The sequence below is a fragment of the Schistocerca nitens genome, chromosome 3 (assembly GCF_023898315.1).
Source record: "Schistocerca nitens isolate TAMUIC-IGC-003100 chromosome 3, iqSchNite1.1, whole genome shotgun sequence".
Taxonomy (NCBI): Eukaryota; Metazoa; Arthropoda; class Insecta; order Orthoptera; family Acrididae; genus Schistocerca; species Schistocerca nitens.
The window spans coordinates 87,978,995-88,002,621 of record NC_064616.1 but is presented as its reverse complement, the minus strand read 5'-3'; the positions used below and the strand labels follow the sequence as shown (position 1 = coordinate 88,002,621).

The following is a 23,627-nucleotide window of genomic DNA, read 5'->3' as shown; positions in this document are numbered from 1 at the left end:
TCCGATCAGAGAGAAAGCAACAGAAGAGCGTGTTAACGTTGTTTTTTCAAAGAATTATTAAGTGGAATCCTTCTTAATTTACAGAAAACACACTACATTCAGCTCTGTACACGAGGTACTCATATTAGTAATTGATATGCACATGAATACGACTCAGTAAAAAGGGTAGAATGCTCCAAATTATTGTGTGTACATACTGATAAAATGTTGAACTGAGAGAAGCATATTACTGAGCTACTCAAACGATTAAGTTCACCCAGTGGAATGCAGTGACCGTTCATATAGCTGAAGCAATGGATATTATACTTATATACACACATCAAAAAAGTTTTGCATCACCTCGTTTCCGAGAGTTCCGGAACCTCTACAGAAAATTGGAATAGAGATCAACATAAACATCATTTCCGCCCTTTTTACTGCTCATGAAAACCACACATTGCATGTTGTACCACCATACAGCGAGACCTTCATAGGTGGTGGTCCAGATTTCTCTACACACCGATACCTCTAATACCCAGTAGCATGTCCTCTTGCATTGATGCATGCCTGTATTCGTCGTGGTATGCTATCCACATGTTCATTGCAGATTGTCCCACTCTTCAACAGCGATTCGGCGTAGATCCCTCAGAGTGGTTGGTGGGTCACGTCGTCCATAAACAGCCGTTTTCAGACTGTCCCAGGCATGTTCGATAGGGTTCATGTCTGGAGAACATGCTGGCTACTCTAGTCGAGCGACGTCGTTATCCCAAAGGAAGTCATTCACAAGATGTGCACGATGGGGGCACGAATTGAAGTCCATGAAGACGAATGCCTCGACAATATGCTGCCGATATGGTTGCACTATCGGTCGCAGGATGGCATTCACGTGTTGTACAGCCGTTACGGCATCTTCCATGACCACCAGCGGCGTACGTCGGCCACTCATAACGCCACACCAAAACAGCAGGGTACCTCCAGGTTGCTGCACTCGCTGGACAGTGTGTCTAAGGCGTTCAGCCTAACCGGGTTGCCTCCAAACACGTCTCCGACGATTGTCTGGTTGAATGCATATCCGACACTCATCGGTGAAGAGAACGTGATGCCAATCCTGAGCGGTCCATTCTGCATGTTGTTGGGCCCATCTGTACCACGCTTCGTGGTGTCATGGTTGCAAAGATGGACCTCGCCATGGACGTCGGGAGTGAAGTTACGCATCACTGCGCACAGTTTGAGTCTAACACGACGTCCTGTGGCTGCACGAAAAGCATTATTCAACATGGTGGCGTTGCTGTCAGAGTTCCTCCGAGCCATAATCTGTAGGTAGCTGTCATCCACTGCAGTAGTAGCCCTTGGGCAGCCTGAGCAAGGCATGTCATTGACAGTTCCTATCTCTCTGTATCTCCTCCATGTCCGAACAACATCGCTTTGGTTCACTCCGAGACGCCTGGACACTTCCCTTGTTGAGAACCCTTCCTGGCACAGAGTGACAATGTAGACGCTATCGAACTGCGGTATTGACGCTCTAGACATGGTTTAACGACAGACAACACGAGCCATGTACCTCCTTCCTGGTGGAATGACTGGAACTGATCGGCTGTCGGACATTCTCCGTCTAATAGGCGCTGCTCATGCATGGTTGTTTACATCTTTGGGCGGGTTTAGTGTCGTCTCTGAACAGTCAGAGGGACTGTGTCTGTGGTAGAATATCCACAGTCGACGTCTATCTTAAGGAGTTCTGGGAACCAAACTGATTCAAAACTTTTTTGATGTGTGTATACAACATGTTTGTATTATCATAATTATTGTTATATTGTTAGTTAATTAATAAGAATATTAACTTTGTAATTATAAGGAAACAATAGTAAATCAGGTGACAGGCTTATCTTGGTAACACTCACAACTGATAATATTTTAAATTAAAAGAATACATACTGAAGACTGAAATCACAACTGGTAACAGTTTAAATTGAAAGAAAAACTGAAAGAACAGATGTTGAAATGATTATACATAATGTCAATTTGTATTACTGTATGTTAACCTTTATAGAAAATAAGTAGTTTCCTGCTGTAAACTCATCGCTCTGGAGGATCAACAAAATTGAAATTCCATTTTTCTCTCCTGGGAAGAGAATTTGGTAACCAACCCCCCCCCCCCCGCCCTCCCCCAAGAAAATGTTCCTTCTTGCTGAATTCTTGTAGTACCCGAGCTTCAATTGAAATAATTCAAAGATGAGACAGTCTTTCTTCTCCAGTAGAATTTCGAGAATAGCTCTTGATTCTCATCAGCACTGAATGCGACGTTTCTACTGAAGACATACTAACAGGAATTGTGTACAGTAACGACACTAATACATTAAACTGTTAAAAAGTCGTATTTAGTATTGAATTAGTACGCACTAGTTTTGCAAGTTCACTGGTGCTTTTATTTCTAAACTCTTCAGTACTGTACATTGCAGTCTGTTCATTTATTAATGGAATGGCGTCGAATAATGTTCCAACTGCGCATTAGAGACTTTGTAAGTTGGTTTCGGGTAACTGTTTGGAATATTGCCCACAGATTTCATGGGAGAATAAATTTAAATATTTCACCTTACAATAGCCTTGAAACCTCAAATCCAAATGGCTATCGGTGTTATCAAACAATTCGCAATAGATGCATTTCTAATTGATATTTTTTCGTTTCCGATGGTTCTCCCACTCGAGACACGATTTCTTGGACAACTCGTTGACAGTCTACGGAGCGGCGAATTTCTTGGATTTTCTGTTCACACTACAAAATATCACTTGCCTGGTTCTGAACGATGTAGTATAACACGTTGGTGAAGGTAAATATTTCGTCGAATGTCCTCAAGAGAAAACAAACTTTAAATTTCCTAAAAGTGCCAAAAGGCTCTTTCCGCTAAAATATCTGAACCAATTTCTTCAGGATTTTCTGGCATAGCACTAAACACAACACAAAGTTTAATTCTGTTCCTGCATGTAATGCTTACCATTCTTGATTAGTTCCATCACGTTGGACAGGCATGTCGAAGACGATGTTGCGAAAATTTATCATACATTTAGGAAATCTTTAAAAAGAAAGCTGCAATTCCATTAAGCGAACTAAAACATATTTTTCTCTCCGGTAATTGACTAGTACTTTGAGACAAAACGAGGTTTAGTTTATGGGCATAACAGTAAATAAATATGGCTTCTGGATGTGTGATTCTGGTTAATGCTTGAACCCCATCCAGATTTCCCACCACGGTCACCGCGCCATCAAACGTTTCTGCAAACAATTTTTCATCTCATCGGAATTCTGATAAGAAGTGCCATGTAAGTTCCGCAGTAGCCTGGGCATCTTTGTCACTACCTATATCACAGAACCCTAACAATCTTTCCTATATCTCTCCTTCATACACATGTTGTTGCGGTCTTCAGTCCTGAGACTGGTTTGATGCAGCTCTCCATGCTATTCTATCCTGTGCAAGCTTCTTCATCTCCCCGTACCTAGTGCAACCTACATCCTTCTGAATCTGTTTAGTGTATTCATCTCTTGGTCTCCCTCTACGATTTTTACCCTCCACGCTGCCCTCCAATGCTAAATTTGTGATCCCTCGATGTCTCAGAACATGTCCTACCAATCGATCCCTTCTTCTAGTTAAGTTGTACCACAAACGTCTCCCCAATTCTATTCAATACCTCCTCATTAGTTATGTGATCTACCCATCTAATCTTCAGCATTCTTCTGTAGCACCACATTTCGAAAGCTTCTATTCTCTTCTTGTCCAAACCATTTATCGTCCATGTTTCACTTCCATACATGGCTACACTCCATACAAATACTTTCAGAAACGACTTCCTGACACTTAAATCTATCCTCGATGTTAACAAATTTCTCTTCTTCAGAAACTCTTTTCTTGCCATTGCCGGTCTACATTTGATATCCTCTTTACTTCGACCATCATCAGTTATTCTGCTCCCCAAATAGCAAAACTCCTTTACTACTTTAAGTGTCTCATTTCCTAATCTAATTCCCTCAGCATCACCCGACTTCATTCGACTACATTCCACCATCCTCGTTTTGCTTTTGTTGATGTTCATCTTATATCCTCCTTTCAAGACACTGTCCATTCCGTTCAACTGCTCTTCCACGTCCTTTGCTGTCTCTGACAGAACTACAATGTCAACGGCGAACCTCGAAGTTTTTATTTCTTCTCCATGGATTTTAATACCTACTCCGAATTTTCTTTTGTTTCCTTCACTGCTTGCTCAATATACAGATTGAATAACATCGGGGAAAGGCTACAACCCTGTCTCACTCCCTTCCCAACCACTGCTTCCCTTTCGTGTCCCTCGACTCTTATAACTGCCATCTGGTTTCTGTACAAATTGTAAATAGCCTTTCGCTCCCTGTATTTTAGCCCTGCCACCTTTAGAATTTGAAAGAGAGTATTCCAATCAACATTGTCGAAAGCTTTCTCTAAGTCTACAAATGCTAGAAACGTAGGTTTACCTTTCCTTAATCTATTTTCTAAGATAAGTCGTAAGGTCAGTATTGCCCCACGTGTTCCAACATTTCTACGGAATCCAAACTGATCTTCCACGAGGTCGGCTTCTACCAGTTTTTCCATTCGTCTGTAAAGAATACGCGTTAGTGTTTTGCAGCTGTGTCTTATTAAACTGATAGTTCGGTAATTTTCACATTTGTCAACACCTGCTTTCTTTGGGATTGGAATTATTATATTCTTCTTGAAGTCTGAGGGTATTCCGCCTGTCTCATACATCTTGCTCACCAGATGGTAGAGTTTTGTCAGGACTGGCTCTCCCAAGGCCATCAGTAGTTCTAATGGAATGTTGTCTACTCTTGGGGCCTTGTTTCGACACATAACGCAGGGAAATAGAAAACTGTGCTTCATTTTCCATATCTGAAGTTTCCATCAACCGTGAGGGCTACCAAAGGAGATCCATAAAACGGTGGAACATCCGGCGTGTATTAGATTATTTTGAATTAGATTATATGTGCCTCTAAACACTGTAGAGATTTCTACGTGCTCCCCTAAAGGAGCATCATACTTTGCAGTGTACTTCAACAGTTGCACATAAATTCCCTGATGAAGAATTTGTTGTTTCATCGTGTCTTCGACATGCCAATCCTTGTTTTCCCAGAAAATACACCGCTTTAATAAGCCTTTTGATTATGTGGAGATATTTCATTTTGAAGTGATCATCAAGTGCGGCCTTTTTTCCCCAAAAGCAGCTATAGCTACTGACGATTGTAGATGATTATTGACTTCACTAAATTTCCCAAATGTGGGTACCCAGTTTTGGTCCAACTAGTATTTTTGTCCTTCCCAAACAACAGAAAATACCAACAAGAAACCGCATTTACATCACCGCTATCGGTTAACCTGTAACATTTGGTATACATATTACACTGAAAAATGTCTAGTGGATTTTTTTGGTCTTTTGAAACCATTTCGGTAGTTCTGGTATTGGCCGTCCATTTTCAACTATCTCATTCTTTTCTGAGAAAGAATGGAGCTTGTGACACTTGCACGGAGTGACACTTGCACGGAGACGGAATGTGTTGACATCTGCACGGAGCCCAGAACACTGTAGGTAGTGGACAGGGTGTCCCAGAAGTAGGATACACCAGCCTGTCTGCTGCTGTCTGGGACCTGTTCTGGAGGAGACCGCAGCCCATTTCCTGCATAAGTTCCCTATACCCACACCAGTTCGTAGTTTCAGTGGCTTTCTCCCAGTTGACCTCTGACTGGCAAGTAGTGTTCCGTGTTTTAGTACTGAGATAACTGAGTTCACCAAGACCACAAAAGAGAAGGCTTTACTGATTTACAACGGACATCAGTATATAGAAGATTATACAAACAAACAAGAAGTGACTTAATGGCGTTGTGTATACTTTAAAAAGCTTAAATGCAAAGGAAGACATCCATAAAAAATAACAGTTTTTGGGGAACGTAGCCACGTTTGTATTCCAGATGAAGCAGCAAATGAAGTGCAAAAACATTTTGTCAGGCATAGAAGCGGGCAAAAGGAACAAACGCTAGTGTCATCAGTTTACGTTGAAGAAGATAAAATAAACAAATAACATTTTCGATAATATTAATGCATAGAAGCATGCAAACACATGAAGGCTACTTCCTACAAAAATTTCATTCAGACTGGTTAATATTCACAGTAAAAAAGTTGACACTGGGCTTAGAAAAAAAAACTTACAGTAAAATGGATTTTAACATTTAACAAAAAGTTACTACAAAACCCATACCCATTAAAATTTACTGGCACCATAACGTTTTCCCTTCCTGCTTGTATGAGGCTTCTTCTTGTAATTTCAAGATCAGGTTAGCCTTTTCCTCCAATTTTCTAAATAAAAATATACTCTCAGTATTCTTGAGAATGTGCAGTGGTAGTGATATCTGATTGTAAGCCAATGGCTGTTTCCTTGGAGGTTATTGATGCTACTGAACAGGACTTCAGTGTATTCCCTGAATTTATATTTACACAGTCAACAAGCAAAGTAATTGATTTCCAACGACCAGCTGCCAATAGTTTCGCTTCAGTTTTCCTGCAGATCTTGCAACTTGTTTTTCCCAGTTTGAGTTTATGCCAAGTTCGGAGTAAAGATGGTTCTGTTTGAAGGTGACAGAAATTAAAAATTATCTATGGCGTCTTTCGGTGTGTCACAGCCCCTTACGCAGTCCGTATTTCAAACATTTCTTAGATGTATTTGTAATTCGAATACAGCCAAATCGTTTTGGGATCTAAGAGTAAACACGCTAAAATGCAAACTAGCCATTAATTTTTTTTGAAATTGAAGTTTTAGGGTGGAGTCTCCTTTTAAAATGTAGCTGACTTGAAAGGGATGAAAAGTAGCATGACGTCGGTTTAGGGACTTCAAAGTGGCCGGACACATCAACATCAATGTATCAGTGCAGGATACTTAATCGATATGTTTATTATATGTGATGGTGTCTTGATACACATAGTGTTCCATTAAGGTGCTTCAAAATTTTGAACACAACGAAAACACTCAGTTTATAACAATATTACAACAGATTTCATGCAAAAGATTATGGTCACTTGGAAGATGAACATCGAGAAACGTATATGGAAAAAAAAAACTTTTAAGCGATATGACCGAAGAAAGTATTCATCATAAGGGAGCAGAGAAATAAATGTCTTAATAATTTTCCCAGCGTTTTCACTATGAAAACACATTTGTTTTCAAGAGGAACACTACGCGAATGAATCTGCAGTTAGCTGGAGTTACCATACTGCTTTTCAGCTTGCAAAGGGTTGCGTAGTTTCAGTGATTTCCAGAGTATGTTCACAGTGTGGAAACTCGGCTACAGTTAGAACTTATACATCTGTTGTGTGACGATTGCGTGATTATTTTCATAGAAAAATTAGTCTCGTAGACTTGTGTTTCCTCAGTGTAAATTTTCACGACTTTACAAGTCTGCAGTTACTATTATGTCGATGGTTAGACTTACATGTACATGCTGCCTTTTTTCGCAATGAGGAGAACCAAATCCACCCACAGAAGGTCACTGGTAGACATCAACTTAACAGGTTGTCCTTCAAGTAGCATTAGTCGAAAAGTGCTACGAGACATTGGTCCTTTACTGAAAAGCAATTGACATACTGTATTTTTATGATTACCGTTTAAATAAAATGGTAGCGAAATACAAATTTGTCAGTTTAGATTTCGTCCTAAAACGGCAGTCATCATAAGACTGCAACAGTTGTAAGAAATACCATGTTTCTTTCGTTGCTGCACCCCTCCCCCCTTTCCATTCCCTGTAACATCAAAATGTTAAAAGAGATACTGAATTTCGTTGCCAGATATCATTATGTTGAATTTCATTGTCACTTCTTGTTAATACAACAGTCTTAAAAATAAATTTTCCACGAAACACGTTAAAGGGGTCACCCTGAAGAGATACACAGTTGCACTTTGCTGTCATGTGGGTGCAAGCCAGTTCGTACAAGCACCTGTGCTCAACTGCTAGACTTCTTAGCGTGCCTGTACCTGTGAGAAGCCAGTTAGCCCGGCAAGAGCTCCGTGAAAGTGTCACTTCGAGCAAATGTCACTCCGTGCAAGTTTTCTCGAAAGAATGTGCAGAAAACAGTTTGGACAAAAGCTATTTTATAACACATGTGCCCATAATTTTATGTTATATTACCAGATATTATGTGGCACCTTAACATACGTCCATACACATTCGGCAGACTCGAAAACTGAGTAAAACAGTACCACACTACTATTGATATACTCTGTTACTCCGTCTCTGTGTTACACGTTCCAGTTACATTAATGCGGAAACAAAGTGGTTGATCTTACGTCCGAAAGTGGATGACCATTGGATTTTAGACCAAAGGTGGAAGCATTTCCGAAACGGCTATGTCGGTCAACACTTAATGTGCCGCTGTGGTTGAAGTATACCGTCGATGCCGCTGAGGTAACTGTTGTGCGTCACAGGCAATAGATGACATAGGTGAACGACGGCTACATAGATGTGTACGGGCGAGTAGACGTGCAGCTGTTGAGACCAACCAGGGGGCTACCAACAGTGTCTCCTCAACAACGGTCCAGTGAAAGTTGCTGCGTAAGGCCTCCGCAGCTGCCTGCTGTTCATTGGCGATGAAGGCTGGAATTTGCACTTCAGTACCGTAACTGAGTGGATGAATCATGTCTTATGCTCCAGCGGACAGATGGCCGTTGGCGTATATTGCGTGAAGCATCTGAAATTGAATATCCTGCAACAGTCATCGGAAGAGTCCAGGACGGAGGGTATTACCTGGGTGGTTTCGTCATTCTGAAAGGCACAATGGATCAGCACAGGTATGCGGTTCTCCCTGGAGACCGTGTCCACCCCTACATTCACTTTGTTTTTCCTCAACACGATGGCATCTACCAGCAGGACAATGAAACGTGTCACACAGCACGCAATGTGCGTGCGTGGTTCGAATAGCACTAGAATTGGTTTACCGCACTCCTCTGGCCACCAGACTCCCCGAATTTAAACGCAATCGAGACTCTGTGGGACCATCTGGATCGGGCATCGGGTTGTTCACTCCGTGGATCCTTGGCAGCTGTCCGCGGCACTGCCTCCACAGCCCTCCAGAACCTCACTGACTGTCTTCCTGCAAATCTTGCAGCGGTCCACACTGCAAAAGGTGGTTATTCAGGCTTCCGACAGGTGGTCACATTAATACGACTCGACAGTGTCCGGTCGTGTCAGGAAAAGCACGCACGTCGCCCGTGACCGAGAGAGGTCATGTGCTTGGTAAGCCCAAGGCACCCTAGGTGAAACAGTGAATATTTCATCTTCATTTTCCATGCAGTTTCCTTACTATTGTTCTGTCCGGTGTCTGTATGAATGTAATTCCTTTATTATCAGTATTCTTGTTGTGACATTTGTTATAAGTAAGTTATCGTGTGAGAGAGAGTATGTATGCACATGTAGTGTAGGAACAAAATGTGAGCTATGATGAGTTGTGTGACGGAAAAGAGTAATTGTTAGATGTGGGTGTTGTTCAAAGGATATTTAAAGTTGGTAAATGGCTTATCCAGGCTTTGGTAGTAGTAAATATTTGTTTACACGGTGGTTCTAAAAGTGAATGTGTGTATATACCGGGTGATCAAAAAGTCAGTATAAATTTGAAAACTTAGTAAACCATCTGTCCGACATTTTTTGAACGTACGTATTTTTTTGGTTCTAATAAAACCCCATGTCATTCCAAGCATGTGTGTCAATTTGTACCTCGCTATCTACATTATTCCGTTATTTATTAAGTTTTCAAATTTATACTGACATTTTGGTCACCCGGTATATTGACTCCCTCCAGTTTAGGACGTGATGATACGATTTTGTGGCTATATTGAGTGACACTGAAGAGATTATTTGAGCCGATTTTGTGGATTGATAGATTCCCTCCAAATGTAGAAGATGCATAGTGTAACTAAATTGGTTTTACGTTATCTCGAGGAGTAAGAGGAGGTGTAATGGGGATCATTGGTTCCATGCAAATGGAGATTGTCACAAAGAGATGTTTGTCCTTGTAGGCTTATATTAGAGTTGGTCAGTAGACTTAAAAGAATAAGGCTGTGTCTGTATGTATTGACTGATGTTTTAGTTATTTGTCAGTGGCTGAAAGAAGTATGACTGTACCCAACTTTGATGTTCTGAGTATATTTTTGTTGATGCTGATAGCATTAAAGGCAACTGATATTGGTAATGAGAATGGGTGCGCGGAAGAAGCCTCCTCCAAGTACAATCGGGTGCACACTGAGCAACATTGCTTATTACCAGCAGCTGATTCTTCAACCACAGGTCAACACAGAAATAGTAATCTCCCTATAGGGTCTTTTTCAAGACCACTTATTATGGTCTCGATAAACATTGAGGGGCTTTTGTATGCCAACAGGACCTTATTGGCTGATTCGTGTAAGGACTGTATATGTGACACCCTTCTAGTTCAAGAGTCTCATTGGGGCTACAACAGCCATCAGCCTAATATCGCAGGCTTGGAGCTTCTTCTAGAGACGATCAATGATAACTATGGCAGCGCCATTTTTTCCTAAACAAACCTACCACATCAATCTCACTGACTGAAGGGATAACATCGAAATTTTTGCCCAACTTTTACAAGCCTCCCAGTGTCGACTTAACGTTTGAAAAACCAGGAAACTTCAACTGCCAGGATGTAGACTTCATCCTTGATGATTACAGCTGCCAAACTACATCTTGAGGATACCTGGATTCTGACACCAATGGTGAAAAAGGGAAACCTGCGCAGAGACTCGTAATATGCAAGTAATTCATGATCCCATGTCGCCAGCATCCTTTGACAGCGGTTGGTGGAAGAGAGGCTACAACCCAAAGCACATTTTCGTGTCATCCAAAGTTTCTGGGAGTTACTTGAAGATGATGTGTAAGCCTAATCCACCTTACCCAACATAGGCCTGTGATCTGCAGAGCGAATGCCATGTTAGTGCCAAAAGAGATACCTTTCATGGGAAGCTTCAGTTTTCAGAAGGCTGATTGGGAAATGTTTCTAACAAACTCGATACAGAAACTGCCAAGATTCCAATGCAGCCCAACATATATAAGACATTCATCAAATGTAGCCAGAGTGTTTCAAGAAGGACCTTCCCGAGAGGTTGTAGAACAAGATATGTACCAAGACTGACTGACGATAGCAGTTGATGGATCTTTTTGAGTCAGACTCATTTGCTGATGACACTCTCCAGGTCGGTGAGGACTTGTGTGTACCATCTCTGAAAATCGTACAGCGAAGTGGACCTCGCTGGTACAGAAACATCATATGAAGTTAAATAGTAGAAGGGCCAGGAATGTGCAAATTTTAATATGGCAGCAAGAGAAATGTAGGTTTTACTCAAAATTCGCCACTCATGACGCTTCTCTGTAAGTTAAAAATAGTTAACAAGACAGGAAAAAATATATTGCTGCTTTAGCTGCATTTTCAGTGGAATTCCTTTAGGTAGTGACCAAAACATTGGTGACAACAGATCTTTTTGAATGGCCACCATGCGAGTGCGGGCGTGGAGGGGCTCTACTAAATACTTACAGAAACTGTGAGCGTGGGCTACAGTTTAAAATGGCTCTTCCCCTCCAGCGCTCCGTATTTTCGTTAGATTGCCTCCCCGTAACCCCCACCACTACCGCTCTTTGCCGGCCGGAGTGGCCGAGCGGTTCTAGGCGCTACAGTCTGGAACCGCGTGACTGCTACGTTCGCAGGTTCGAATCCTGCCTCGGGCACGGATGTGTGTGATGTCCTTAGGTTAGTTAGCTTTAAGTAGTTCTAAGTCTAGGGGACTGATGACCTCAGAGCCATTTGAACCATTTTGAACCGCTCTTTCCACATGTGCCCTGCAGCATGCACTCTTCTCAACTCCCATACTAAGTGACTGCTAGCTTCATCGAAGCACACTCCAACAAGAGAGAACGACTCGGCAACATAAGCACCACCGTTCTCAAACTCGCCATACTCGCGGAACTACGGCAGGATGGAAGGAAGAGGGTATACCAGTGGTGCCTTGCTTTCTAGTCAAAATTAGACTCTTACTCCTCCGTTCCTGATCTTTAGTGGATACCAACACGGCTTGATTGAAATGAAAACAACATCACAGGCGATGAGACTTCGTGTTATCAATACAAACCTACCACAAAATGACAATGTGGAGAATGCGCCTCTGGTGGTTCGTCAAGTTCGAAGAATATGCTGTAGTAATGCACAAGCTTAACAACATCTCAAAGAAGGGATTTTCTCAGAGTGCCATATGGTTGAATCGACGTTCTGTATGTTTTGATCAAGTGGGGTGGGAGGGTGGTGAGGCGAAAGTATTAAAACCAGCATCTAAATTTTTCTCTACCTTCTATTAATCCAGTCTCGAACTTTTTGGGGTGACGGGGTATATCCTTTCCTCTCCGCATCGTGTGCCTGTGAGACCACAAAGTGGCATTCACTCTCACATTGGGTATTGTTCAAGTTTGGCTCTTCGGCGTATATTCCCTACTAGTATTTGTTCTGCAAAGGAAAGAGACACTGTGGAGTATAGTTCTTGGTGCTTAAGTAGTAAGTCAATGCCCTGTTTGGTTTGCAGTCGAATGGGAACATGAAGCTCAGTTGACCTACTCTGGCGTTAACTCTACAAGATTCAGTTATGTGACAGTACCAGTTAAGAACCTCCCTCCTCCATATCCCCTCTCCCCTCCCCCCCCCCCAATATTTTCAGCACCACAGATAGAAAAAACAAAGATGGATCAGTGTTTCTTTACTTTTGCAAAGCCAGTGGTTCATTACCACTTAGACATATTCTAAAGAAAATACTTTCCTGTGGGATCAGGTCTGCGACTGTGATAGCGCAGGAAAGATGTATGATGACACGTATAAGAGGATAGGAGAGAATATGAACGCTCTTTATGATAGGTAGGGAAGAAAATTCAGAGGCTCATAATGAGAAAACAAAGCTAAGTATAAAGTGATAGGAGGAAAGTGTGAAAAGATGGGTACCAAGTTTCAGGAATCAATAAAGGGAACAGTAAATCAGTGAGAAGACGTAATAGAACAGGAAGATAGTGAAGAAGTGATCACATGATTTTGTAACAGATTACCAAGAGCTATTTTTGGATCAGATGAACCTTGTTGTAAGAATCTATGGGAATGTTTGTGGAGTAATTCACAGGATAATGTCTCTACAGACCATGAATTTTGTTGCACAGGATTAAAAAGGTCTATGTAACTCATCACCTTCGTTTCTGGGAAGCAGAGGAACGAGTATTGGTAAAGATGCAGCCATTACAGTAAACGAATTCAGTAACAGATTAGTGAAAGTTATAAATAAATCACATAACACATGAGTTAAGAAACTAAAGGGACGATTATGGGGTATGAAATGGAACTACCTTCCCATCCCTATTTGAAATTCCTTCCTCATGTCAAAATTGTCTGAACAGGTAATTTTAGCTCAAGTTTTTTAAATTTCTGGACTTTACGCTGTTATGTCTATACACAATTCATGTAGTAAACTGCCCTTTAAAAATTAGTACAAATGAGTTTAACATCTCAGATTAAATTTCACGTTAATATACTACCAGATTTATATTAGCAACTACGGGCAATAAGTCGTTTACTAATAATCCAACTTCGAAAGTTCGCGTTATGAACTGTGCAGTCATGTTGCACCACATATTCTTAAAAATTTACCTTTCTCCTATTTCTGAAAAGCTACCGTGTTTATTCATTATGATCATTTAAAATGATAGCTCTACTGAAAAGCAAACCGAAATACTGCTGGTAATATTTTATTGAAAGTGATATGTTCATAATTAACTAAAATGTAATTTAAATTGTTGTACTCTAAACTTCGTTGAAATTGTATATGAAATTAAGTAAACTTTTCCAAACTGAATATCAGAACATGTAGGACAATATGTGGCCATTTTTCGATGTAAGTAACTAAAATCGTCTCATGACTTTTAACTGTTATTTTGTAAATCTTGCATTCAATAATGTATTCTATTGTTTAGTTTTATATACAAGAAAGTGGCGCATGAGCCACGACGTCAGCCTGCATTATTGTCTTTTGGAAGCTCGTTGTGTGAGTCTTTCGCAGGATGTCAGATTGTCAATATATTCCACCTATGTACTTGATAATCAGTCACAATATAAGACAAGGAAAGTGTTATACTCTGTATTATATTTAAAAATTAGTACAGTAGCAACGTAGAATTCGAGGACTTCCTGTAGCAACAACCCCCGAGGATATCAAAGCTGAGTATTCAAAATGGTTCAAATGGCTCTTAGCACTATGGGACATGACTGCTGAGGTCCAGTCCCCTAGAACTTATAACCACTTAAACCTAACTAACCTAAGAACATCACACACATCCATGCCCGAGGCAGGATTCGAACCTGCGACCGTAGCGGTCGCGCGGCTCCAGACTGTACCGCCTAGAACCGCTCGGCCACCGCGGCCGGCAAAAGTTGAGTATCTCATCATTTGTAGCAGCTAAGTTATTATGTGAACTCCCATTAACTGTGACTGAAATTTTCTAGTTTTACTCGTCTTCGTACTTGCGAATGGTGGAGGACCAAACTATGAAGTTGCTGTGGCCCGCCCGGCTAGCCGCACTGCTTCCCGAGCGGTCCCCGGCACGAATCCGCCGGTGGATTAGTGTGGAGGTCCGGCGTGCCGGACAGCCTGTGAATGGTTTTTAAGGCGGTTTCCCATCTGCCTCGCCGAATGCGGGCTGGTTCCCCTTATTCGGCCTCAGTTACACTAAGTCGGCGATTGCTACTGCATAATAATCACATGACAAAATACTCTCCTCTTTGAGTTGTCATTTACCAAAACCTAATTTCGATTTCTGAACTCGTTTATGAAGTATGAGGAATGTTGTGGACATTCCATTCTGACTTTATCGCTGGTATGGGCGACCGAAAATGAGTGTGCTACAACAGATCAGATTTCTCGAGATTGGTAAGAGTTAGAGACCCCCACCCAAGTCTAAGGAAAAATTTAATGTGTTAGCTAAATTTCATATACTGCAACATATTACATAATATGCAAACGCAAAATCATAGCGACCCCCATTTTTAATTGCAAACTTTTTCTTATTTCGTGCAATGTCTTACGTAACTGTAAACAATAAATATATATGACCATAAAAAAGCACATCATCATGACGCTAACACATAAAGCTGTAAGTAACGCAAAAGTGATTTTCTTTTTACCGTGTTGGTACTGTACAATCGTTTGAGAAAGGTGGCAGGGCGTGGTGCGCCTTTATTTCTGTCTTCGTAGTGTGACGCCGACGGGCCGAAAGCACACAACCGATGTCGACCTCCCCTTCCGAACAAACGAATGAACTCGGCCAGCGCTTTGGACGAAACCTGGTCACTGCGCGTTGGCCACGGACACTACACAATCGTGCTGTTGTAAAGTAGCATTGACAGGACGAAATGACCGACTGTTGGCTTCAGATGGACTCTAAGGAAGCTGTGCTTTTTACATCTACATCTACATTTATACTCCCCAAGCCACCCAACGGTGTGTGGCGGAGGGCACTTTACGTGCCACTGTCATTACCTCCCTTTCCTGTTCCAGTCGCGTATGGTTCGCGGGAAGAACGACTGCCCGAAAGCCTCCGTGCGCGCTCGAATCTCTCTAATTTTACATTCGTGATCTCCTCGGGAGGTATAAGTAGGGGGAAGCAATATATTCGATACCTCATCCAGAAACGCACCCTCTCGAAACCTGGACAGCAAGCTACAACGCGATGCACAGCGCCTCTCTTGCAGAGTCTGCCACTTAAGTTTGCTAAACATCTCCGTAACGCTATCACGGTTACCAAATAACCCTGTGACGAAACGTGCCGCTCTTCTTTGGATCTTCTCTATCTCCTCCGTCAACCCGATCTGTCACGGATCCCACACTGATGAGCAATACTCAAGTATAGGTCGAACGAGTGTTTTGTAAGCCACCTCCTTCGTTGATGGACTACATTTTCTAAGGACTCTCCCAATGAATCTCAATCTGGTACCCGCCTTACCAACAATTAATTTTATATGATCATTCCACTTCAAATCGTTCCGCAAACATACTCCCATATATTTTACAGAAGTAACTGCTACTAGTGTTTGTTCCGCTATCATATAATCATACAATAAAGGGTCCTTCTTTCTATGTATTCGCAATACATTACATTTGTCTATGTTAAGGGTCAGTTGCCAATTCCTGCACCAAGTGCCTATCCGCTGCAGATCTTCCTGCATTTCGCAACAATTTTCTAATGCTGCAACTTCTCTGTATACTACAGCATCATCCGCGAAAAGCCGCATGGAACTTCCGACACTATCTACTAGGTCATTTATATATATTGTGAAAAGCAATGGTCCCATAACACTCCCCTGTGGCACGCCAGAGGTTACTTTAACGTCTGTAGACGTCTCTCCATTGAGAACAACATGCTGTGTTCTGTTTGCTAAAAACTCTTCAATCCAGCCACACAGCTGGTCTGATATTCCGTAGGCTCTTACTTTATCAGGCGACAGTGCGGAACTGTATCTAGCGCCTTCCGGAAGTCAAGGAAAATAGCATCTACGTGGGAGCCTGTATCTAATATTTTCTGGGTCTCATGAACAAATAAAGCGAGTTGGGTCTCACTCGATCGCGGTTTCCGGAATCCATGTTGATTGCTACACAGTAGATTCTGGGTTTCCAGAAACGACATGATACGCGAGCAAAAAACATGTTCTAAAATTCTACAACAGATCGACGTCAGAGATATAGGTCTATAGTTTTGCGCATCTGCTGGACGACCCTTCTTGAAGACTGGGACTACCTGTGCTCTTTTCCAATCATTTGGAACCTTCCGTTCCTCTAGAGACTTGCGGTACACGGCTGTTAGAAGGGGGGCAAGTTCTTTCGCGTACTCTGTGTAGAATCGAATTGGTATCCCGTCAGGTCCAGTGGACTTTCCTCTGTTGAGTGATTCCAGTTGCTTTTCTATTCCTTGGACACTTATTTCGAAGTCAGCCATTTTTTTCGTATGTGCGAGGATTTAGAGAAGGAACTGCAGTGCGGTCTTCCTCTGTGAAACAGCTTTGGAAAAAGGCGTTTAGTATTTCAGCTTTACGAGTGTCATCCTCTGTTTCAATGCCATCATCATCCCGGAGTGTCTGGATATGCTGTTTCGAGCCACTTACTGATATGATGTAAGTCCAGAACTTCCTAGGATTTTCTGTCAAGTCGGTACATAGAATTTTACTTTCGAATTCACTGCACGCTTCACGCATAGCCCTCCTTACGCTAACTTTGACATCGTTTAGCTTCTGTTTGTCTGAGAGGTTTTGGCTGCGTTTAAACTTGCGGTGAAGCTCTCTTTGCTTTCGCAGTAGTTTCCTAACTTTGTTGTTGAACCACGGTGGGTTTTTCCCGTCCCTCACAGTTTTACTCGGCACGTACCTGTCTAAAACACATTTTACGATTGCCTTGAACTTTTTCCATAAACACTCAATATTGTCAGTGTCGGAACAGAAATTTTCGTTTTGATCTGTTAGGTAGTCTGAAATCTGCCTTCTATTTCTCTTGCTAAACAGATAAACCTTTCTCCATTTTTTTATATTCCTATTTACTTCCATATTCAGGGATGCTGTAACGACCTTATGATCACTGATTCCCTGTTCTGCGCTTACAGAGTCGAAAAGTTCGGGTCTGTTTGTTATCAGTAGGTCCAAGATGTTATCTCCACGAGTCGGTTCTCTGTTTAATTGCTCGAGGTAATTTTCGGATAGTGCACTCAGTATAATGTCACTCGATGCTCTGTCCCTACCACCCGTCCTAAACATCTGAGTGTCCCAGTCTATATCTGGTAAATTGAAATCTCCACCTAAGACTATAACATGCTGAGAAAATTTATGTGAAATGTACTCCAGATTTTCTCTCAGTTGTTCTGCCACTAATGCTGCTGAGTCGGGAGGTCGGCAAAAGGAGCCAATTATTAACCTAGCTCGGTTGTTGAGTGTAACCTCCACCCATAATAATTCACAGGAACTATCCGCTTCTACTTCACTACAGGATAAATTACTACTAACAGCGACAAACACGCCACCACCGGTTGCATGCAATCTATCCTTTCTGAACACCGTCTGTGCCTTTGTAAAAATTTCGGCAGAATTTATCTCTGGCTTCAGCCAGCTTTCCGTACCTGTAACGATTTCAGCTTCGGTGCTTTCTATCAGCGCTTGAAGTTCCGGTACTTTACCAATGCAGCTTCGACAGTTTACAATTACAATACCGATTGCTGCTTGGTTCCCGCATGTCCTGACTTTACCCCGCAACCTTTGAGGCTGTTGCCCTTTCTGTACTTGCCCGAGGCCATCTAACCTAAAAAACCGCCTAGTCCACGCCACACAACCCCTGCTACCGGTGTAGCCGCCTGCTGCGTGTAGTGGACTCCTGACGTAGCCAGCAGAACCCGAAACCCCACCACTCTATGGCGCAAGTCGAGGAATCTGCAGCCCACACGGTCGCAGAACCGTCTCAGCCTCTGATTCAGACCCTCCACTCGGCTCTGTACCGAAGGTCCGCAGTCAGTCCTGTCGACGATGCTGCAGATGGTGAGCTCTGCTTTCATCCCACTAGCGAGACTGGCACTCTTCACCAAATAAGATAGCCGCCGGAAGCCAGAGAGGATTTCCTCCGATCCATAGCGACACACATCATTGGTGCCGACATGAGCGACCACCTGCAGATGGGTGCACCCTGTACCCTTCATGGCATCCGGAAGGACCCTTTCCACATCTGGAATGTCTCCCCCTGGTATGCACACGGAGTGCACATTAGTTTTCTTCCCCTCTCTTGCTGCCATATCCGTAAGGGGCCCCATTACGCGTCTGACGTTGGAGCTCCCAACTACCAGTAAGCCCACCCTCTGCGGCCGCCCGGATCTTGCAGACTGAGGGGCAACCTCTGGAACAGGACAAGCAGCCGTGTCCAGCCGAAGATCAGTATCAGCCGGAGACAGAGCCTGAAACCGCTTCGTCAGACAAACTGGAGAGGCCTTCCGTTCAGCCCTCCGGAATGTCTTTCGCCCCCTGCCACACCTCGAGATGACCTCCCACTCTACCACGGGTGAGGGGTCAGCCTCAATGTGGGCAGTATCCCGGGCAGCCACAGCCGTAGTCCGAACGGGGGATGCGTGGGACGAGCTGGCTTTGTGAGACTGTGGAGCGTGTAAGGCGAAAAGTAAGTGACGCAGTGTATACAACTGCAAATGTGCTCCATTAGAGGAACAGTGGTATCTGGAAAAAGTTCGATGCATCACTCATGCTTCAGAGGAAAGACATCCAAAGTTCGTCGAAAGCAAACAGTACAGTTCTATTCTTATTTATCCCACCTCTATAATGAAAAAAAGAAATGTGCTGATCAAACAAAATCTGGGCACAGAATAACGTCACTGTTATTTCCCTGCAACCATAAAGCGCACTATTTGTTATTCTTTTGGTCGTCGCAACTTACGTTTATGGGCTAATAGTGAATTTTGCAGCTTATCATCCATTCTGTAACTTCGGTAACATATCGAAAGTGTATGCATGTCAACTCAATTCTTAGACACTGTCTGGACAGAGATTAAATACAAAATAAATGTACAACAGCCTTCAAAACTTTTTATACATATACATACATACATAATAACATATACAAATACAGAATCTGTATATGCATATATATTAGGGATATTACCTTTCAAGAAACCCTGGGACGGATAACTTCTCGATCATATGGAATGAAGAAAATGCTAATAGTTTACTATAAATATCGTAAGTAATATAACCAATTTACTCTTCATAATTTCTAAACTTATCTAAATTTAGTTTTAATATTGTGTTAACACAAAAATAAAAGAGGAAGTTGTCTCCCTTTCATTCTTATTTTTAATGTGTGTATTTGTTATTTAAACATGAAATGAAAATTTAAATTAACATTTACAGGCAATGTAGTAACCTCAACTCAAAGTTCAGGTAAAAGAGGGAGATATGGAATCTTGAAGAAAATGTCCATCAGTAACATGATCACTGCTATCTGCTATGTATTTTTGAATACATATTTTGTGTTGCTCTTTGCTGCTTTCAGTAGTCATTCATTGTCCCCTTCCTCTTTCAGAAAATTCAACAACTAACCACAACTTCCAGAGAAGTTCTCTTTTATTTGATGCTTTCTTTCTTCTGACCAGTGGTTCTTCATCATACTGAAGATTCTCTCAGGAAGTTAGTTACTGACAGAAATTGAAAATATGTACGAAATAGGCTAAGCCTAAGCAACTGGGAACGAAAGGCATCATTTGTGATCTACTGCTTAAATAAATCTACCCAAATCTGATCTTTTAGTTCATTTTTATCAAGTCCAGCATAAGCACTCTGGAAATCTAAAAATTCATTGTATAACTGATCTACATCCAGATTGAGATTCAATTTGCTGGTCACCTTTAAAACTGCCATTGCAAACGAAAATATTCTTATCCCTTAAGTGAAAAACTTGTAGGCAGACTGAACACATTGTTCTGAGAAAAATCATATTTTTTAGAAAAATAATCAATCCAACATGAGAAGAAAGATGGTGAATCATTTCCAAAATTCAGCCTCTGTGATTTTGGTATTTCTTCCAGGATTTCATGAACTTTCTGTTCTAAGAACTTATCTTTTTCCGTGCTCTCTAGCTTGCTTTTAAGGTTCCTTATCATTCTGTCCAACTCAACAGAAGTAATAGAGCTGTTTTCCAATTTTCTAACAGCAGTTTCAAACAGGCGCAAAGCATGCCTCAGAAAACATAGATAGCATTCTGGAACTGAGTGTTCAGTTTCTTCAACATCATGTTTCTCATTTGATGCCAGAAACTGCCAAATCAATCTTGACCAGTCTTCCTCGCCCTTTGAAATAAAATAGGACTGGATGGCAGGCCAGCAGTATACAGTTCTGCCAACTGCTGGAGAAAGCAAGAGTCATCTTCTACAGAGGTGCTCAATAAACTCTAAAAATTCTCTCAGGTACTAAACATTGTGTGGAGTTGGGGAAGGGATGCCATGCAGTGCCAGTTAAACAGCCTGCAATTCCAAATCCTTTATTATGGCACCCTGCCCTAGTTCACTACAGGAAGCAGTAGCTCGGCAGTGGCATTCGGCGGCCTCTGCGTGTTGTTGACCAGTAGTGCTGACAGAGCACGGTGCCAGCTGGGCAGTGGCCCGTGACGCAACTGCTTCCATCAGCAGCGACTCCAGCTCTGCGTGACATCAGATAGCTGCAACTGCGCATGTTGTGGTGCACCTCACACGTCACATGCTGTCCAGAGGGTGGCAGGCCAGTGACGTAATGGCAGTGACCCAGTGCCCCCAAGTCGATGGCTGGCGAACTACTTCCCAGGGTTGGTGTTGGCGTGTTGTGGCAGTGGCTCCAGGTTCCACAGTCTCAATGTGGACTGCCCTGATGCACAATCGAACTGTTGCCAACGAGCAACATTCCAGAGGGTGGCCAAGCAACACAGCCCTGTGGTAATGGGAGCTGCGATAATGCAGATCTGACTTTAGTATAAATGATTAGATAGTTGTTTGTTTCTGATCTGTGCATGTTTGGGCTTTGCTATACCTTGCAGCATGTACACTAAACATATCAGTGGCTATCGGCTTAGGGTATCTACTGCTTGGCACTACTGTTTCAAATGTTTTCATACCGTTTCAGGCTGACTCGCGTCGCAACATTGCAAAGGCTGTGTTATATTTTGTAAAGGTTAATACCCGTACTTGCTTCCAGTCGGTGCTGCTACAAATCATTTCCATATGTGTGCATTTATGACCAAATATGGTCAGTGCAGTACATTGCCCTCTCCTTTAACAATACCCAGTCCCTTGGGGTGTCTTAAACTAAATTATTCTTATACAAACTAGAATGACAAGTTTCCTGGCGGCTGGCACAGCTGGCTCTAGTCTGCTCTTTACTGAAAATTGTTCTCACCACTACGTTTTCTTATGATCTACTTATCCTAAGCTCTGAAAGTTACTTTTTAGCTTAACTTAACTTACATATATAGTCCCCTCTGCTGCCTCATATGTTCTGGGAATCCAGTCCTCCAGGATTTCAACAGTGGCTGGGTTCGAACATCGTCTCGTCTTCTGCTTCTAGTACATGTGAAAAAGGACTGTGCTTAGCAGAGAAAGTGTCGCCTTGGTACTTGGTATGACAAACGTCAATGTTGTTTCTTTCTAGTACTGGTTCTCCTCGTATCGATCCACATGCTGCATTCGCGTGTCCACGGAAATTCTCCCCTCCTGCTCGTTAACGATTTTGTCTATGGACTTAGCGCTTTTATTCAAGGCAGAGGTCGTAACGCTTCTGTAGGCTCTCTGGCCAATACAAACGAGGCCGTGTAATTCTCAGATGTGTTATTTCTGAAATAGCGGCAAATAGAAAGTAGGTCACAATATTGCACATGATGTCCCATTTGTTAGCAGTCCGATCCCTCTAGTTCCATCCTTTTTGATGGTGTGATCTTGCCCTCTTCGTAGCAACTGGTTACTACAGTCACTTCATCGAAGGTATCTTCATTACACAGGGGCTCTCACCCTCTCTCATTACCCTATTTGAACAAACCGTATTTTCACCCCTGTAGCCCTTCTGTAACTCCGCTTGCCGGCATCGGGGGCCGAGCGGTTCTAGGCACTTCAGTCTGGAACCGCACGCCTGCTACGGTCGCAGGTTCGAATCCTGCCTTGGGCGTGGATGTGTGTGAAGTCGTTAGGTTAGTTAGGTTTAAATAGTTCTAAGTTCGAGGGAACTGATGACCTGAGACGTTAAGTCCCACAGTGCTCAGAGCCATTTGAACCGCCGGCCGCGGTGGCCGTGCGGTTCTAGGCGCTCCAGTCCGGAGCCGCGCTGCTGCTACGGTCGCAGTTTCGAATCCTACCTCGGGCATGGGTGTGTGTGATGTCCTTAGGTTAGTTAGGTTTAAGTAGTTCTAAGTTCTAGGGGACTGACGACCACAGCAGTTGAGTCCCATAGTGCTCAGAGCCATTTGAACCATTTTTGTAACTCCACTTCCTCTATTTCCACATGCCCACTCTTGTTCCCTGAAGTTAGGAGTAGCCACTACAGTCCTATCCGGACAAACTTCTTCATCATCCCCACTTGATGGGGTATGCATGGACTACATAACATCGGTACTGTGACTGTTTTCCTGCTACCTTTGCTCCATCAGTCCTCGCTTCCACTGTGGCTAGGTTGAAATAGAAAGGTAAGTTTGCTTGGTTAGGTTACTTACTTTGGGTGTAGATTTTGTTTTTGCACTTCCCATAGCCCCTACAGGTACTGATCCAATGTCAATAAGTTCACCCCCGTTGTCCTCGCAAAGCTTCCTGAATGGCTTCTCGCAATTCCGCTACTTCTCTGCATGCTTCCCATATGCTGTTTTCCAAGGGCTGCAGCCACTTACCTATTGCTACTTTCCTATCCAATATCTCCACATCTTTACGTGCCAGTCCACTGATTCTTCCACAGTTCTCGCATAGCTCGTGACTTCCCCAGTCAGCTAGTGTAATAACCGAGCACCGTTTAAAACATCTTTA

At 42.6% G+C, this 23,627-nt stretch overlaps 1 protein-coding gene across 1 annotated transcript in view; it reads left to right on the top strand.

Annotated features, from left to right (window-relative positions):
• The window catches only part of LOC126249093 (outer dynein arm-docking complex subunit 3), a 350,869-nt gene that overhangs the window by 287,573 nt on the left and 39,669 nt on the right, over window positions 1-23,627 (top strand). The gene's annotated exons all lie outside the window — the stretch shown is intronic.